Source organism: Polypterus senegalus, chromosome 14 (genome assembly GCF_016835505.1).
Source record: "Polypterus senegalus isolate Bchr_013 chromosome 14, ASM1683550v1, whole genome shotgun sequence".
Lineage (NCBI taxonomy): Eukaryota > Metazoa > Chordata > Cladistia > Polypteriformes > Polypteridae > Polypterus > Polypterus senegalus.
In genome coordinates, this window is record NC_053167.1 from 125,340 (window position 1) to 137,378 (window position 12,039).

At 42.5% G+C, this 12,039-nt stretch overlaps 1 long non-coding RNA gene across 1 annotated transcript in view; it reads right to left on the reverse strand.

The window, feature by feature from the left end:
- Positions 1-1,297: 1,297 nt before the first annotated feature.
- The window catches only part of LOC120515043, a 551,425-nt gene continuing 540,683 nt past the window's right edge, over positions 1,298-12,039 (reverse strand). The window contains exon 5 of the long non-coding RNA XR_005630571.1: positions 1,298-1,348. This is a non-coding gene — a long non-coding RNA (uncharacterized LOC120515043). The remainder of the gene's footprint in view (positions 1,349-12,039) is intronic.

The following is a 12,039-nucleotide window of genomic DNA, read 5'->3' on the forward strand; positions in this document are numbered from 1 at the left end:
GTGTGCCAACTGACTGTTCGGTAGCTAACATGTGCAGCTGGGTTTTGATCTGCACTCCAGGCGAATGCCTAAATTGCCTAAATGGTGATGCCAGCCCTGCCCGGAGGTCATACCATATATGATTATACCCTCAAACCCTCATACACAGTGTGATACTCATCTTCTTCTGAAAGCAGGCCAATCCAGTAATAGCTGGGTTTACAAATTGAAGTGGAGGAATAGAACAGAAGGGGACTGTCTTTGTGGCCCCCTTTAGCCTGGGTATTAACAGATGTTTCAGTGATCTGATCGTGATCAGAGAGTAACTGACCACAATAAGACCCACTCAAGACCACATTTGAAGGTGGTCAGAAACTGCTGGCAATCATATTTAACACAGACATACAGTACAATAAGTATAAATACACTACTAAGTATACATACATTATCCACTTACAGCAGCCATGGGGAAAAGTGACATCAGATCTCTATCTGGATACTATTCAGACACGGAAGATGAGGGTATAAATGTAATCCACCTAAAGTATATCCAGTGTCCAACACAGAGCGTCAATGGGGAAGAAAGAGGGAGCATCAAGCTTACAAAGGCAAACCTAGTGAGCAAATTCATTTAAATAATTGCCAGTCTGGTTTGGAATGAGAAAGGGAAATGGAGTCTCTGACACCCTTCAGAATGCAGGTAACATGACAGTTGTATGCTCTTGGACTAAATGTCCAATCGCAGGTATCAATAATGACGAGAATTATGAGTTCACATGCATCTATAAAGTGATGCACTACAAACACTTCTAGTTAGTAAATGTAGGGTTCACCTTCACCCAGACCACCCAAAGTTTGACTTGACTAGAAGGAATCAGCAATGCCACCTTACGTTTGGGCATCGGCTACTGCTAATTAAGGCTTCCACTTATGAAAGTAAGTCACCAGAAGGGATCCCCTCAGTTCCACAGCCAACAAATTGAGAAACCCATTGCTCTCCCAAAACAGCTCACCCGACTTTGATTATGGAATCCTACCACCTACACAACTAGGAAAACAACGGGATATCGGATTTCAAATTAAACTCCACAACATGACCCTCCACCTGTGTTGCTCGTATTTTCTTTTAAGAAATAAGACAGCACTCGCACTTTCGATTACACATTTTCAAGAGGACCAGATCCTTCCGCCCACACCACTGCCCCTTTGCTCTCAAAGCACTACACCGGAATCATCTGCTCATTCTGCTTCTTTTCATGACTACGACCAGCTTTCATTATCTCATGGCTTTACTGAATTCTGCAGAAAGAATGACTTACATTGGCTGCACATGTTGTTGGTGCAAGGAGCAGAGGAGATGCTCTTTTTCCTGGAAAACACAAAGAAGAAGGGCAAATTATTAAAACAGTAGCACAGTTTTCTTTTTATAGTCTGAAGCTACCTGCACCAATTCCACAAGCGCCGGTGAAGTGGGATTTCACATTTAATTAATTTCATATGGACCGAGGAGTTCAGTTTGATGTAACAGTGCCGGGTGGTCCTATTTATGATTTGGGAGACGGTGAACTATTACTAATTCACGGTTCTTTACGCTATGAAAAATTATTTCTAGACGGGAGCAGAAAAACTGGAGAAAAGCAACAAGTATTGAAATATTAAATACAGAACTTAACAGCAAGTTCATCTCATCTGTGACAGGAAAATGTCTAGATGGAACCGACATGGCAGATACAGTAACTTATGTCTGACAACACATGGGGATGAAACTGTAAATTATTATGAAAAGAAGGCAGGGATAATGAGAGGCTGCACACCCGAGAGACGGATGAGAAGGAAATGCGCCGATGACTGACTGCCACCTTGGGCAAATTCTGCTGCAACAGTGTCAGCTGATGAAGAGGTCGTTACTCGGTTTATATTCCATCTTCATTTTAATTCTAAACAACAAGAAATAAGATTTGCATACACGTGCACAAATATGATGGGCAGTATATTGATCGTATCACATCCTTTACCCATATACAGTGGATTTAGAAAGCATTCACACCCCTTTGGTTTTTTTCATATTTTACTACACTGCAAAATAGGAAATCTAAACAAGTGTAAGTGTAAAGTATTTATATCATGGCATTAAATCTTGTTTTCCTTATTTTAAGAATTACTGAGTTATCAAAAATTTTAATTTACAGTTACTCATGTGTGATTCTCTGAGGGTGGTCCGCTTCTGAGGACCCAAACAGCTGGACCATGCCAAGGGGCACCACGTAACACCTGGCTGCGGCAGACTGATGGTCATTTCCGAGGGTTGGGACTGGGACAAGAGTCTGCTTGGGGGTTCCCAACCGGGATCCTGAGCTGCTTTGTCGTGTGATGGGTGTGGCAATGTGCTGCTCCCAACCTGAACCTGACCTGACCCGACAGACTCGTTTCAATGGCTCCACCTGCACGCGTTAACTTCAGAATCCTGATCATCGTTAAGCCTCATATATTCTGTCTTCTTCTTCCTATTTATCTTCTCCATTCTGCCAAATTCCTCTCCACTTCCTCTTTTCGGTGATACACAACAGAATGTCATCAGCAAAAGCCTGCACCAGGCGGGATTGGTCTTTAATCCCATGACTCAACATATGCATAACCACATTAAAGAGTGTCATACGAATAAACCGGAGACAGCGGGCAGCCACCTGTATATTATGCCCTGGCTGTTAATGGGTAAATTTGTTTCATTGTGCACAGGTCAGAGTCCAAAACAGAACTGATTTAGGTGTGTAAAGATGGTGGCTTTTAAGGTTGAGACCAGACGTGACGTCATTGGGACCGAAGTGACATCATCTTTGGCACCGGAACCAGAAGTGACATCATCAGGACCAGAAAGTGCCACCAATGTGCACCCCCAACCAAAGGAAAGTGAAGTCTTCATTTGAACAGGAACTGGAAGTGACGCGTTACTGGGACCGCCCTGGAGCTGGAAGTGACATTTTTGTGGGTGCGGAAGTAAAGTTTTATGGATGCCGGAACCGTGTGGGATTTCCCATGAAGGGTCTGCAGAGGATCAAGAAAATATGCCCTGGCTGCAAATCCAAAGCAGAATTGACTGTAGTTTGAGAACATGGCAATTTTAAAGGCTGTGACAGGAAGTGACATCATCTGGACGGGAACTGGAAGTGATGTAATCTAAACCAAAAGTGACATCATCCATAGTGCCAGGACCGGACGTGGCGTCATCAATAGCGCCGGCACCTAGTGGGATTTCCGTGAATAGTCTGCAGAGGACGAGAGAGAAAGTCGGAGACCCCAGTCTGGCATGAAACTACCATTATTCAGGCCCTTTAACTGCCTCCCATGCGCGTGTGTGACAAGAGGTGAGAACTTCAAGAGGGTGAAAGGTCAGCATTATGTTACAACTCAGAGAGTTTGAGAAGCTTTGTTTTATTCAAATTGTCCATATTGCAGCTGTAGAATTTCTGACTTAGAAATGCGTATTTACCATCTCTCGAGTAGCACGTGAAGGCAGCATAAGAAAGCTGGAAACTCAAAGAATCAATAATAATCAAATACATAAGTTTAACAGTTTTGAAACAGTTGCGTTACACAACACGGCTTCTCCCCAATATTGCCACTAAATGGCAGTGACTATTCATCCATTATCCAACCCGCTATATCCTAACTACAGGGTCACGGGCGTCTGCTGGAGCCAATCCCAGCCAACATAGGGCAAGGCAGGAAACAAACCCGGGCAGGGCGCCAGCCCACCGCAGGGCACGCACACAAACACCAAGCACGCCTGAGGGACAATTTAGGATCGCCAATGCACCTAACCTGCATGACTTTGGACTGCGGGAGGAAACCCGCGAACACGGGGAGAACATGCAAACTCCACACAGGGAGGACAAGGGAAGGGAACCTGGGTCTCCTAACTGCGAGGCAGCAGCACTACCCACTGTGCCACCATGCCACCCTGGCAGTGACTACAAAAACAAAATGGCGTTGCAGATATTTCAATACATTACATTAAAGAAAATGAACAATATATACAAGGTGGGCCATTTATATGGATACACCTTAATAAAATGGGAATGGTTGGTGATATTAACTTCCTGTTTGTGGCACATTAGTATATGTGAGGGGGGAAACTTTTCAAGATGGGTGGTGACCATGGTGGCCATTTGGAAGTCAGCCATTTTGGATCCAACTTTTGTTTTTCAATAGGAAGAGGGTCATGTGACACATCAAACTTATTGGGAATTTCACAAGAAAAACAATGGTGTGCTTGGTTTTAACGTAACTTTATTCTTTCATGAGTTATTTACAAGTTTCTGACCACTTATAAAATGTGTTCAATGTGCTGCCCATTGTGTTGGATTGTCAATGCAACCCTCTTCTCCCACTCTTCACACACTGATAGCAACACCGGGAGAAATGCTAGCACAGGCTTCCAGTATCCATAGTTTCAGGTGCTGCACATCTCGTATCTTCACAGCATAGACAATTGCCTTCAGATGACCCCAAAGATAAAAGTCTAAGGGGGTCAGATCGGGAGACCTTGGGGGCCATTCAACTGGCCCACGACGACCAATCCACTTTCCAGGAAACTGTTCATCTAGGAATGCTCGGACCTGACACCCATAATGTGGTGGTGCACCATCTTGCTGGAAAAACTCAGGGAACGTGCCAGCTTCAGTGCATAAAGAGGGAAACACATCATCATGTAGCAATTTCGCATATCCAGTGGCCTTGAGGTTTCCATTGATGAAGAATGGCCCCACTATCTTTGTACCCCATATACCACACCATACCATCAATTTTTTTGTTCCAACAGTCTTGGAGGGATCTATCCAATGTGGGTTAGTGTCAGACCAATAGCGGTGGTTTTGTTTAACTTCACCATTCACATAAAAGTTTGCCTCATCACTGAACAAAATCTTCTGCGTAAACTGAGGGTCCTGTTCCAATTTTTGTTTTGCCCATTCTGCAAATTCAGTGCGCCGATCTGGGTCATCCTCCTTGAGATGCTGCAGTAGCTGGAGTTTGTAAGGGTGCCATTTGTGAGTAGCTAATATCCGAAGGGATGTTCGACTAATGCCACTCTCCAGTGACATGCGGCGAGTGCTACGCTGTGGGCTCTTGCTGAATGAAGCTAGGACAGCCACTGATGTTTCTTCATTAGTGACAGTTTTCATGTGTCCACATTTTGGCAAATCCAACACTGAACCAGTTTCACGAAACTTAGCAAGCAGTTTGCTAACTGTAGCATGGGAGATGGGTGGTCTCGTAGGGTGTCTTGCATTGAAATCTGCTGCAATGACCCGGTTACTGCGTTCACCAGACATCAACACAATTTCTATCCGCTCCTCACGTGTTAACCTCTGCGACATGTCAATGGCTGTAAACAAATAGAAACTTGTAAATAACTCATGAAAGAATAAAGTTACGTTAAAACCAAGCACACCATTGTTTTTCTTGTGAAATTCCCAATAAGTTTGATGTGTCACATGACCCTCTTCCTATTGAAAAAACAAAAGTTGGATCCAAAATGGCCGACTTCAAAATGGCCACCATGGTCACCACCCATCTTGAAAAGTTTCCCCCCTCACATATACTAATGTGCCACAAACAGAAAGTTAATATCACCAACCATTCCCATTTTATTAAGGTGTATCCATATAAATGGCCCACCCTGTATACAAGGCAGACTAGACTAGCATGAGATTCTCTGAAGTAAAACAAAATAACAGAAAATAAGTCGGGCAAAAGTGGAAACTTAGCAAGAAAAATGTACAAAAATGCAAATGAATCATGACAGGTAGTGTGATGGTTAGCAGCACCCTTGCTCTTTAACTACGAAACCTGGGTTGGGATCCTGCCTACTACACAAAAATTTTTCATTTATCAAGCACTTCCCTAATAATTTTTGCTATGGCCCAAGCAGCACTGGGTGAGACCTTTTTATCCCCGGAGTTATTTTTCGAAAGTTGGGATTCTTAGCACCACAAGGAAAAACCGAGATTATGGTCTACAAAGAAGCTTTCCCAAGTTATGCACTTAATGCAGCGCGTTTATGAGTAATAGAGTTTGGTAATGTCTAATTAGTAATTACGTTTTTTTACTTTTCCTCCTTCCCACTTTCTCATCTCGGCTAGTGATCTCTAATCCTCCCACAGCTCTAACTGGACTAAAAACGAGGGGACGTGACTACCTAATGAACGCCCTGCTTGGCTTTATTCTACACCGCTTCTCTGGTTTGGCTTAGCTAGAAGAATGAAAGCCAAAATTAAATTAAATTAAATTTACTTTACAAGAAACAATCTAATTTGCTTGTAATTTATCTAACATCCGTCCAGTCAGGAAGCCTGCTGGACCTCTTGCCTTTTGGGCATTTGCCGTTTTCTGTGAATTATTATTTAATGTGATGTTGTTTCATCTTTCTTTGTTTCCAGATGGGTAGGAGATCAGAATACAGTATTTAACTTGAAGAAAATGCAATAGTGTATGATTTACTCATTTATAAAGTAGACAGATTAATGCAACCTTGACGTTAATAAAATATTACAATAAATAAAAATTCAATAATTCCAAGGATAAGTTTTAGTCTCTTTTGCTGACAGAATCCGGGAAAATATTAGGTTGCACATGTTAGGAGTTTAAAGTGAGTCGCTCATTCATATTAAATAAGATAAAGAATAAATGTGTTGTCATTTATCAAGAAGACCCATCAATTTCTGGAGACAGTGGCCTTCACACATGACAGTTTCTGAAGTAGTGTTGGTGGAAGGGCTATCATGAAAAATGAAAAAAATGATGTTTAATAACAAGAAAAGGTACAATATATCGTCTTTTGGTTTAAAGGAAAAATTGATTTTGGACAAGAACTGCATTGTTTCTATTCCTTCTGTTAATCCGTCCTTTTCCTGGACCTATGATGATCACATGAGGGGAAGCATGGAAGAAGCTTGAGGGAACAAACAGAGAGGTAGCCAAAGATATAACCAGAGAATCGACAAAACCAAAACATTAAACCAAAATGAGAGTCAAAGGAAATGCTTCGTTATGCTTTAGGTAGAGTCTGATCCCCGGTTTAAGCACGGTTTCCTCTTTTTTGATAATGTCTGTTGCTTTTGAATTGTTATTTTAAACGTGTTTTTGTAATTTTTGCAATTAGTATTGTTTTTTTAAACATCATTTAGTATTTATTTATTTTACACACACCAATATACACACATATACTGTATATATTTGTGATTCCCCTTTGCTTAATAAGTTACCTCGGCTAGCTTCTATCCTTTGGAGTCTGTAGTTGGTATTGTTCAACATGATGACATGAGGATAAGAGCTGTGCCAATGAAAGTCAAAGAAGCCATTATGGACCTGACAACAAGAATAAAACTATTTAGAGACATCAGTAGAACCTTAGGATGATCAAAATCAACTGTCTGGAATATCATATCACACTGGTGAGCTCAGTAATCACAAAGGGACTGACTGGTAGGCCAAGTAAGACCTCAACTGATGATGGCAGAAGAATCCTCACTACGGTAAAGAAAAACCCACAAATGTCTGTCTGCCATTTCTTTTTCACCAAAATAACTTTAAATATTAACAATATAGTCTGCAGTTATACTAAAGAATATGAAATTACACTATATTTATATATAGGCGGCACGGTGGCGCAGTGGATAGATCTGCTGCCTCGCAGTTAGGAGACCTGGGTTCGCTTCCTGGGTCCTCCCTGCGTGGAGTTTGCATGTTCTCCCCGTGTCTGCATAGGTTTCCTGCCACAGTCCAAAGTCATGCAGGTTAGGGGCATTGGCGATCCTAAATTGTCCCTCAGGCGTGCTTGGTGTTTGTGTGCGTACGCTGCGGTGGGCTGGCGCCCTGCCCGGGGTTTGTTTCCTGCCTTGCACCCTATGTTGGCTGTTGGCTCCAGCGGTCCCCCATGACCCTGTAGTTAGGATATAGCGTTGTGAAGAGGGGGGCTGAATGCACCCCAAGGAGACGTGGTCACTCCTCCAAAACCCCCACTTAAACGGTGATACAATGGGAAACAAATAGTTTTTTTTTACCCCCTCTTTGCTCGATCAGCTGCTGGCTTGCTGCTGCTGCAGTGCCGTGTGATCTGCATCTCACACGGCACTTCGAACATTTAAAAGCCTGTACAGCAGCTGTCCTACTCTTTGTCTTTTATTTCCGGCCCCAGGCATGGTTACATCTTTTGGCACAAAGTCCCGTCTCGCGAGACATGAGTTCTTGATATTTTTTAGTTTATCATTTAAAAACGGAATAAGAATCTGAAAATCTAACAACATCACATTAAAGTTCGATAAACTCTGAAAAGAATGATACCAAACATATACAGTATATGTAGGTTTTAAAATAAGCCCGATTTAAAGTGTGACAAAAAACATGACATAAAAACATCACTGTTGCACTTTTAGGCTTAGGGTTATATATATATATATATATATATATATATGAGTAGATATATATACACAAAAATAACCAGACTGGGCTTGGGGCTTTCCTGGAAAACCGTCTGGAGGTCGGCTGGATGTGAATCCTAAACCTATATCCCCTCCTACATGCCCTCTTAAACCGCCGACCAGCTACTGTATGTATATCCTGTGAATAGCTCAGTCAGTATCTACACAACAATTTCTACACGAGTTCCCGCGATAATGTCAGGTGAAAAAACAGCTAATCAACATCAAATTTTTAGCAAAATTGAACCAAATGGCCACAGAAACTTATGGAATGATAAAAACAGTGTACGGTGATAACAGTTTGTCTTGTACATAAGTTTTTGAGTGGCACAAACACTTCAAGGAAGGACAAGAAAATGTGGAAGACGTTCAACGCCCAGGTCACCCACACTCGTCTCGGATGGATGAAATGCTTTTTCCATAAAGCAGTTTTTGACTGACAAAAACATTCCTGTTGATCATCCTCTGTATTTGCGCAATTTAGCACCCTGTGATTTTTACTTGTTCCTGAAAATCAAAAGTGACCTGAAGGGATGACATTTTTCCTCAATGGGTGAAGTGAAGACAGAAACAGCAAGCCTGTTGAAGAGCCTCAAGCAAGAAGACTTCCAGCTCTGTTTCAATCAATGGAAGATACATATGGAGCGTTGTAGATCAGGAGGGGGAGCATATACTGTAGAAGGTGACAATGTTTAGAATGCTGTACTTCACTTTTTTTTACCTTTCCGGTTATTTTTGTGTCTCACCTCATATATATACATATACCTGTATATCTATATATAAAATTATTTTCACGTTTAAAACGGAAATGACGTATGACCACAGAACATATTATAATGCACTCATGTTTGAAACAGAAATTACGTATGACCACAACAGTCAGTTTACACAGAGAAACTGAGACAGAAGCAGATCGAGAGAGAAAGCCTCACAAACATCTGAACAACGTGCTGAACAGAATCAAATTCGACGGATGCAGTATTCACAGGCTACCACGTCGCACAGGCGTCAAGGTCTATATATGGAGGGATTTAATTATAACATTGAAAAAGATTATTGCCTACATCCAAAAGTTACAACAGGAGAAATGGGCATCATGTGTGAGTACTGCCAAGCACGAAGGGTTACATTTGAATCATGTGGGATGTGTTGTTCAGACGGCAAGGTGAAATTAACACCTTTAAGCCATCCACCTGAACCGTTGTTGTCTCTTATTTCTGGTGCCAATCCACATTCAACTCATTTTCTACAGAACATTAGGAAATTCAATTCGTGTTTTCAGATGACATCGTTTGGCACCACGGCTGCTACCGAGGAGTCTGGCTTTATGCCGACATTTAAAATGCGGGGGCAAATCTATCATAGAATTGGGTCATTAATGCTGTTGCCTCATGAGTGCCACAAATTTTTCCCTTCCACTCAGTGAGCAAAGCCACTGGGTAATCTGCTAGTACAATGGAACCTCGGTTCACGAACATCTCGTTACACGTACAACTCGGTTTACGACCAAAAAGTTCGTCAAACTTTTGCCTCGGTTCACGACAACACACTCGGTATACGAACAAGCCAGTTTCCCTTTCGGTTTGTGCGCGCTGATGATTTCCAGCACGTGTTGCATTGTTCTCGGTCAGACGTGCGTGCTTGCACGTGCGTGCATGCTTTCGCTGTGAACTCTTTGTGCTCTATTTCATTTCCCTTCCGGTTCGTACACGCCGATTACTGTATTTAAGCATGTGTTGAGCCCTGTTCATTGTTCTCAGTCAGATGTGCGTGCTTTATCTATGATCTCTTTGTGCTGTACAGTATTTCGCGTGCTTTTGCAGTTAGCCATGACTTCTAAGCAAGTGAAGAGCAGTGAGAAGAAAGTTTTGCAGAAAATTGAAATCGAAGTAAAGAAAGAAATTATTGAAAAGTATTGAGCGTGGCATTTGTGTTACTGATCTTGCCGCCGAGTACAAGTCAAAACCTATGATTTCAACTATTCTAAAGCAGAAAGAATCTATTAAAGCAGCTGATGTTGCAAAAGGAGTTACAGCGTTAACCAGGCAGAGACCTCAAGTGCTGGAGGAGGTGGAAAAACTGTTTACCAGTTTACTCATTTACCAATTTGAGAACCCTCATGCTTTCAAGCAGCACAATGTAAACAAAGCCAGACTGCCAGTGATGTGGAGGGCAAACACGAAGGGTTGGGTCACAAGGACTTTGTTTTTGGAATGGCTGCATGAGGCTTTTGCTCCCACCAGCTAAACAGCTAAAAACACCAGAAACCCAAGAAATCACACGAGAGAAAACACCTGAAGGAAAACATCCCTCCATCGCGGAGCCAGACTCTCCCTCAAAACTGTAACCTCCTCTCCATCCAGTTTCTCCTCACTTTATGCCAGAACTCGACTCATGCAAGGTTAGTTTTCTTGGTGGTTTATGGTTAGTTTTTGTATTATGGATTTTTCAAATGTTCATTTTTCAGTTTGTAGCGTGAATTGTTGCGGTGTTACTTTTCACTTTTTTCAAATGTTCATTTTTTTCCCCTGTGCTTAAAACTAATTAAAAAAAGTGTTTATACAGCGATCGGTTGCAAGGCTATTGCGCGAACTCCTGTAATGTTATTTTCTTGGTTGCTTGTGGTTGGTTTTTAAATAAAGTTCGGATTTGTTCTAATGTTCCTTCCCACCCGTGCTTAAAGAGAGAGAGAGCGCATGCTGCTGAGAGAGAGAAAGAGAGGGAGTGAAAGAGAGGGAGAGAGGGTGCGTGCTGTTGAGAGAGAGAGAGAGAGAGAGGGTGCGTGCTGCTGAGAGAGAGCGAGAGAGAGAGAGAGAGTGCGTACTGCTGAGAGAGAGAAAGAGAGAGGGGGGGTGTGTGCTGCTGAGAGAGAGAGAGAGGGTGCGTGCTGTTGAGAGAGAGAGAGAGAGGGTGCGTCCTGCTGTGAGAGAGCGAGAGGGTGCATGCTGCTGAGAGAGAGAGAGAGGGTGTGTGCTGCTGAGAGAGAGAGAGAGAGGGTGCGTGCTGCTGAGAGAGAGCGAGAGGGAGAGAGAGAGGGTGCGTGCTGCTGAGAGAGAGAGAGCCTGTGCGTGCAGCTGAGCAGGGAGCCTGGGTGTTTTGTGTCAGTGTTATTCAATGTTTTTGCATTAGTTTACTATTACACTGTGCATTCTATAGTGTAATTAACCTCTTAACCGCCCTCTGCCAGATATATCCGGCATCGTAGCGTTATTGTTGACGCCATACTGCCGGAATTATCCAGCACTTTTGTCTATGGTTATGTGAATGCCTGGCACGTATTATAACTGGCGGTTTGGCGTGGGTATTATTACTACATTGTATTTCGACAACTCTGTGGTTGTTTTGGCCGGAAAAGTTTTCTTTGCTGGTCACGTGATAACCATTCGGAAGTGAAAGTTGTGAATATGGTGAAACGTAAACTGACTTCAAGTCAGGTTTTGCAGGCGATTTTGGACAATAATTCTGATCACGATTTTAGCAGTTCGGAAGAAGATTTTAGCGACAATGATGATCAGCAACGTGCGCTGCATGATACTGTGGATGACGATCGGATGATGGCTATAAGTGGGTGTATCCGTTTGAG